Here is a 7,811-nt window from a genome sequence, read left to right as displayed (position 1 = left end):
AGCTAGACAAATAATAAAACAATGTCAACATTGTGTGACCTTTTTACCACAAGTTAATCTTGGAGTCAATCCTAGAGGACTGATACCTAACCATATTTGGCAGATGGACATCACACACTTGCCAGAATTTGGAAAATTAAAGTATTTGCATGTAACAGTTGATACTTCTTCTGGATTTTTGATTGACTCCCTTCATGCTGGAGAAAAAACTAAAGATGTTATAGCTCATTGCTTACAAAATTTTGCCACTGTAGGCGTTCCGAAACAGTTAAAAACAAGTAATGGTCCTGGTTATACTTCTATCTCTTTTAAACAATTTTGCTCATCATTTGGCATTACTCATATATCAGGGAACCCATACAATCCACAGGGACAAGGCATAGTTGAAAGAGCTCATCAAACTATTAAAATGTACTTATTAAAGCAAAAAGAAGGATTGGAAAGGGGTATATATCCCCCAAAGAGAAACTTAAAATATCACTTTTTACTCTAAACTTTTCAAATTGGGATTTATCAGGGATTAGTGTTGTAGAAAGACATACGTGTCCAAAAAATGTACATAATCCCAAGGTACTTTGGAAGGGTATTCTAACAGGTCAATGGAAAGGTCCTGACCCAGTGATTGTCTGGAGTCGGAGGTCTGTTTGTGTGTTTCCACAGGGAGAACAGCAGCCAATTTGGATTCCAGAGAGATTAACCAAAGCGATTTCTACAAACCAAAAAGAAGATGATTTCACTCAAATCCATAACAGTTGATATCCAGAATTCCATCTTGGCTATTCTTATATCTGCAACAGTGGTTCTCCCACACCTGGAGGCTAATGAATAATGAACACCATTAAGGCCTATTTCAAATGTGAAAAACCTCGAGGCTTGCTTGTGGAAATACCTTCAGACGCATATGCAAGTTACAGGAAAAAGGATGGGATATCCAAATAAGTGTCAAACCCAGGTGGTAACCAGGATGCTTTTTTCAATATCTATTTTATTATTGCCTTTTCACACATCATAAAATTTTATTTTATTTTTTGAGCTCATACAGACCTAGGTTAATGTTTTTCTGATCAGTTTTATTTTTTGACTGTGGAGATTTTAAACATTGCAATGGAGATTTCACCTGTGTAAAGCTACAAGGCCTTTACTATTGTCTTATGTGTTGTATGTTATGTGTGCACACTTGTGTTTTGTGTTGTATGTCTGTACGTGTGTATGTCTATATATCATATATGAGGAGAGCTCATGAAAAATTGGATCTGATTTTTTTTATTCACGAAATTTAAATGGTTTAATTTAAATTGGGTAAACAGTTGTTGAGGATTATTTTAATATGTGAACAAATAAGGAGGTTAACAGATCTGTTTGTTTACTTTCACCTTTCCTTTTCATTATATTTAATAATTCTGTTTAGGATAATGTAAATTGTTCAGAAAATTGTTTTCTTAGTACCTGTTGCAATGTTACATAATTTTTTTAGCCATCATTGCCAGAATTCCTATCTTCATCCCAGTGCCAGTGAAGACAAAGATAATACCAAACTACAGCTTCTTCGATAGCTATCACTGTAAACTGTATAAACTGATGCATCAATGAATAATAACTCAACAAGTAATGCTCAATCAAGGAGTCAATTTACTTTGGGAGGAAATGGACATATTGATAGATTCCTCTGCTTTGAACTGCCTGCAGAACTTGCCTGGACTATGTATCACTTGTTTGCATTGTGAACTATCTGTTGGTGCAGCGAATTGTGGTAGTGATGGCGTATCTTTGCTGATGGTGTCACCTGTGGTACAATTTTTCCATAAGAGCCGTCAGTTGGCTTGGTGTCCTGGCATTACTGTATCCTGCTCCCTTCTGCTAGTGATGGTCTAAAATTTGGGGGCCAACAGAGGTGAGGCAAAGAACCTCACCTCCCCCCACTGGTGCATAGGCCTATCCACAAATATGGCTATATGCTGGACCGGTGGTCAGTGACAGGTAAGATCCAATTGCAGTGGTACCAACCTAAGACAGGAGGCTGACTTCTTGAGGTCACCTCATCCGATGACGGGTAAGGACCATATGTGTATTGGACAACCTAACAGGCTTGGTCCCTAAGCCACATTGCTTGTTGTTTAATTAAATAGAAGGGGGAGATGCTGAGAGCCACAGCCGAGTCAGAATGGCCCATGGCATTTTGCCAATAGTATTGGTTGAGAGGCAAGCTATTAAGATGATGCTGGATTGATTCAGTTGTATATTAGACCTTAACTGTCCGCCTCAGCCTGCTACTTTGGAGTTCTCGCACTACTTTGGATTTCTCGTGGGGATTCCCGGAGAGTTCCCATTGGTTGGGGAAGTGAGGGAGGAGGGATTTCTGGAAGAGGGATTTCCAGTTGTTGGTTCCTGGAGGAGTTGCGTGGCGTTCGAGAGAGTTCCCAGGGAGCGTGTGTGGTGTGTGCTGGTGGAGTTCAGAAATAAAGTTTGTTCCTGCTTCAGTGGCTTGTGAGTTGTGCCCCCCAGACTGCGGCAGTGCTGCAAAAACTGGAAATCCATATGAAACAAAATAAAACTAAACCCCTATTTCTCATCATGCACAAAAATCAACTCAAAGTGGATCAAGGAAGTAGGAATTAGACCAGAGACCCTATGGCTAATAGGACTAAAATAGTTCCAAGTCTTCATCATGTCAGATAAGGCCCTGACATCCTTAAGAAGACTCCTAAAGCACAAGAAATAAAATCATAAATCAATAAATGAGATGGATTCAAACTAAAAAGCTTCTTCTCAGCAAAAGAAACAATCAATGAGGTGAAAAAGAGAGGCTGCATTTTGAGAACAAATTTTTGCCACAAAAATGTCAGATAGAGCACTTATCTCCAAGATATATAAAGAACTCAAAAAACTTAACACCAAAAAAAAAAACAATCAATAAATGGCTAAGGAGCTGAACAGACACTTTTCAGAAGAAGATACACACTCGACCAACAAATATATGAAAAAATGTTCAACATCTATAGTAATTTGAGAAATGCAAATCAAAACTACTCCAAGATTTTATCTCATGCCAGAATTAGATGTTTTCAAGTCAAAATGGCAGTTTTCAAGAATAAAAACAACAATAAATGTTGGTGTGGATGTGGGGAAAAACCTACACTTATACATTGCTGATGGGACTGCAAAATTGTGCAGCCAATCTGGGAAGCAGTATAGAGATTCCTTACAAAACTTGGAATTGACCCAGCTATCCCACTCCTTGGTCTGTATGCAAAGGACTTAAAAATAGTAAACTGTAATGACATAGCCACATCAATGTTCATAGCATCAGTATTCACAACATCCACTGTGGAACCAACCTAGATGCCCCTCAATAGATGAATGGAAAAAAGAAACTGTCACATATTACACAATGGAATATTTCTCAGCAATAAAAGAGAATAAAATCATGGCATTTTCAGGTAAGTGAAAGGAGGTAGAGAATATCATGTTAAGTAAGCCAATCCCCCAAAAACAAAGACTAAATGTTTTCTCTGATAAGTGGATGCTAATCCATAATTGCTGGAGAGGCATGGGATGAATAGAGATACTTTGGATGGGGAACAGTGATGGAGGAAAGGGCATGGGGGTAGGAAATAAGGTGGAATGAGATGGACATCATTACCCTAGGTTCACGTATGATTGCATGAATGGTGTCACCCTATTTGAGGTACATCCTAAGAAGTAAAAATATTGTGTTCCCATTTTTTGTGAGACACTGGGTTTGATCCTCAGTACAACACAAACTTAACTAAATAAAATAAATGTATTGTGTACATCTACAAATGAAAAAAAAATTAAAAATGTATATTGTGAAATGGCTAAACAAAAACCAATATACATATTATTTCACATGTGTGATATTTTTAGTTGTGAGAATACTCAAAATATCTAATCTCAGGCTGTGGATATGGTTCAGTGATAGAACATTTGCTTTGCATGCACATTACCCTGAGTTTGGTCCCCAATATTGAAAAAAAGAATCTAATCTCCTGTGATTACACTTCCCTTAACTATAATCACCATGTTGGACATTATAACTCATGATTATATTCCTTCTACGCTAAGAAATTTTGTATTATTTGAGTAACTCCTTCTCAAATCCACTTCCTCAGCCCTCGGTAACGGCCATTCTAATGTCTTCTCCTATGTGTTCAACTCATTTAAATTCCACATATAAGTGAGGTAATGAAATATTTATTTTTCTGAGCCTAGTTTATTTCAAGCAACATAATGTCCTCCAGTTTCATTGGGTGTTGTAGAACAGGACAAGATTTACTTTTTAGGTTGAATAGAATTCTACGATTTATAAACATCAAATTTTCTTTGTTCATTTATCTGTTCACAGGTTGTTTCTATATCTTGGCCATTATCAGTAATACTTCAATAATTACCAAAATTCAGATACATTTTTGCAATACTTATTGCATTTCCTTTTAATCTATATCCTTTATCCACATCATCAACACTTGCTATAATTCTTTGTTTGATAATAACCATTCTGACAGGTATGAGTTGATTCTTCATTGTAGTTTTAATTTGTCTTTCCTTAACAATTAGTGATGTTAAGCAATTGTTACTATACCCATTAGTCATTTACTCTTCTTCTCTTTAGAAATGTCTATTCATGTGCTTTGCCCATTTTAAAAACAGGTTGTTTGTTTTATTGTTAATCAATTGTTCAAGTTTCTTTATATTTAAGATAGTAACCTCCTATAAATTATAGGGCCTGCAAATATTTTCCCTCATTTTCTTATGTAGTCTCTTCAGTCTTTTGATTATTTCCATAGTTGTATAGAAGATTTTTACTTTGATATAATCCTATTTGCCTCATTTTGTTTTTCTTGTCGGTGCTTTTTGGGTTTTATACACACATTTCTTGCTTAGTTCAATATTGTGAAATATTTACCCTATTTTTTCTATTAGTAGAGTCAATAATAATGATTGTCTGAGGTTTGAGAGGGTTGAAAGAGGGTAGATGAGGAAAGCAAGATTAATGGACAGGACGTAGTTGGGAAGAATGAATTCTGGTGTTCTATTACACAGTAGGATGACAATAATAAATAAATATGCTAATAAAAATAATTTTGTATATTTTACCACAAAGAAATGATGATTATTTTTGGTGATGGATATGCTAATTATTCAGACTTAATTATTATTCAATGTGTACATGTACTGAGCATAATATTGTATCCAGTTAATTTGTACAATTAGTGTGAATGAAATAGAATAAAATAAAAACATTAAAAAGAACATTAGGACAAATTAGAAAATATTTTTATCTGAATAAAAAAGATGCAAAACAATATACTGTTAAAGTGAATTAACAGCAATCCATACAATTCATCAGATTTTTAATAAATAGAAGATGTCTTTATATTGGTAAATAGAGAAAAATACTTAAAAATAAAATACACTGATGGTAAGAAAAAAATGACTTAGGAAGAAATAGAAATGCATTTAATCTGATAAGTGTTATCTGAAAAACTTGTAGAGTGTACATCATACTTAAAAATGAAAGTTAAATTTGTGAGATAAAGTCAAGCAACAATTTTGAGGAAATTTAATTCTTTCTGAGTATATTTGATACAAAACACTGAAAAATCAAATAGTCTAAATTTACACCACTAGAGTCTAGAGAAAACAACAAATTGATAACCCATAAAATTTAGGAGGAAATTATTACTTAATGTAAGAACACAAATACATAAGATAAAAAACAAATTGTCAATTGAGAAAATAATCTTATTCAATTATTTAATAAGAATAATATTATAAATTGGATTATTTCTGCCAATGTCTTCTCTTTGTCACTTAATAGATTCACATATGCACATATCCTGATTTGTGGCTTTACAATGTCATTCTAAGTGGACAAAGATTCCATCCCAAAATGTGATTATTTACTTCACCTTATAAATTGCTTTATCTTAGACAATGTTTGTATAAATAATACAATGTTTGTTCTAAATTCAGGTCTTAAGAAAACATTACATTTTTATCCTCCTCTGCTTGTACATTTGTAATATGACACAAGTAAAACATGCCCAAATTATTTGCTACTTTAAAAAAAGAATTAGGAGAAACATGCAACAAAATCAATTTCAAATTGCAGAATTAACTATGAGTAGCTGACACATAGACTGAAATACAGCCACTCACAAATCCATGGAGGAGAGAAAAAAAAGTGTTTATAATTGTAATTAACATAACCTTAGATTTTTTTCTAATAGAGCATAAATAAAACAAGTGAGGTTTTATTTTAAAAATTGATGAAACTGGCAAAAAAAATCAAGGAATAGAGAGAGAAAATAAAAATTACCAATGACAGAAATAAAGAGTAAAACCTACAAATATGAAAAGGATAATAAAATGATACTATGAGCATTCATATTAATAAAACAAGGAGGCATTTAGAGTAAAATTTAATATAAGAAAAACAAAATTGGAGTACTTCATGTCTATTAAATGAATTGACTTTGTTACTAAAATTCTATGAAGAAATTAAAACAAATATGAAAAACATATTAATCTCAAATGGCTTCAATGAGTTTTTGTAATCTTTCTATTCCAAAAATTATACCAATATTTTACATGTTTTTCCCAAGAACAGGAAAAAGTAGAACTTTTTTTCATTTCATTTATGGAGCATTATGACTTTATTCCCAAAATATGAGAGGAAAAGAAAATTCTAAAAAATATTCAACACTCATGAATATGAGTGCAAAACTTTCAAGCAATGTAATAGAAAATCATGTGATATGTAAGATGGGTAATACAATATAATTAATTCAGGTTATCAAAATACTGTAAAGAACATTCATTGTAAATATACAATTCATCTTTTTAAAAAAAATGAGAAACTTGGATCTTTTCTCTTGTTACATGTAGGAAAATGTGAAAATAACTCTCTCTCTCTTTTTCTCTCTCTCACACACACACACACACACGGACAAGAAATGCACTTAGGAAAATGGAAATTAATTTAGTCTGATAAGGATTACTTGTAAAACCTTATAATGAACATTATACATAATGGTTAATTTTAAAATGTGTTTGACTATGCTCTATTGAAGAAAATTGCAGGTTTTTAGAAAAAATATTAAAAAATCCTTCAAGAACCATCAAATAAGTCTTAAGGAATTAACTTATGTATATCAACATCTACTTTTTAAAATGGAGAATTAAGTCTGCTGTATGAGGACAAGTATATGCAAATAGTTTTAAAGTACAATATGAAATTTGTAAATGTACTCATACATATGTCAGACAATCCATGCATGATAAAAATAATATTACCATGGTGTAGGGGGAAATTATCATAATAAATTGTAGTACTTAATCAATTTGTTATAATTTTGGAAAAAAGAAAATAAAACGAACTTTTTCTTATATATGATATTTAGCCTTATTCATGATTTTGATTTTCAAGGTCCCAGTTACATGTGGTCAACAACTATCTGAAAATATTAAATAGGAAGTTCCAGAAATAACAATTCTTAATTTTTTTAAATTTCATTCACTATTATGCATAGCATGATAAAATACTATGCCATCCTGTTTCATACAGCCTGGATTATGAATAATTTCTTTGTCCAGTATATCCCAACTGTATATACTACCTGCCCGATAATCAAGTAGTAGCTGCCCTAGTTAAGCAAATGAACTGTCATTGTATCACAATGTTTGTGTTCAATAAACATTTTGCATGTATGGTTTGTTGCTTTCTATGATTTCAGGTATCCACTGGGGTGTCTTAGAACATATCTTTGAGGACATGCTTACAAAACTGA

Source organism: Urocitellus parryii, chromosome X (assembly GCF_045843805.1).
Source record: "Urocitellus parryii isolate mUroPar1 chromosome X, mUroPar1.hap1, whole genome shotgun sequence".
Lineage (NCBI taxonomy): Eukaryota > Metazoa > Chordata > Mammalia > Rodentia > Sciuridae > Urocitellus > Urocitellus parryii.
Note: the sequence above shows the minus strand (reverse complement) of the source record.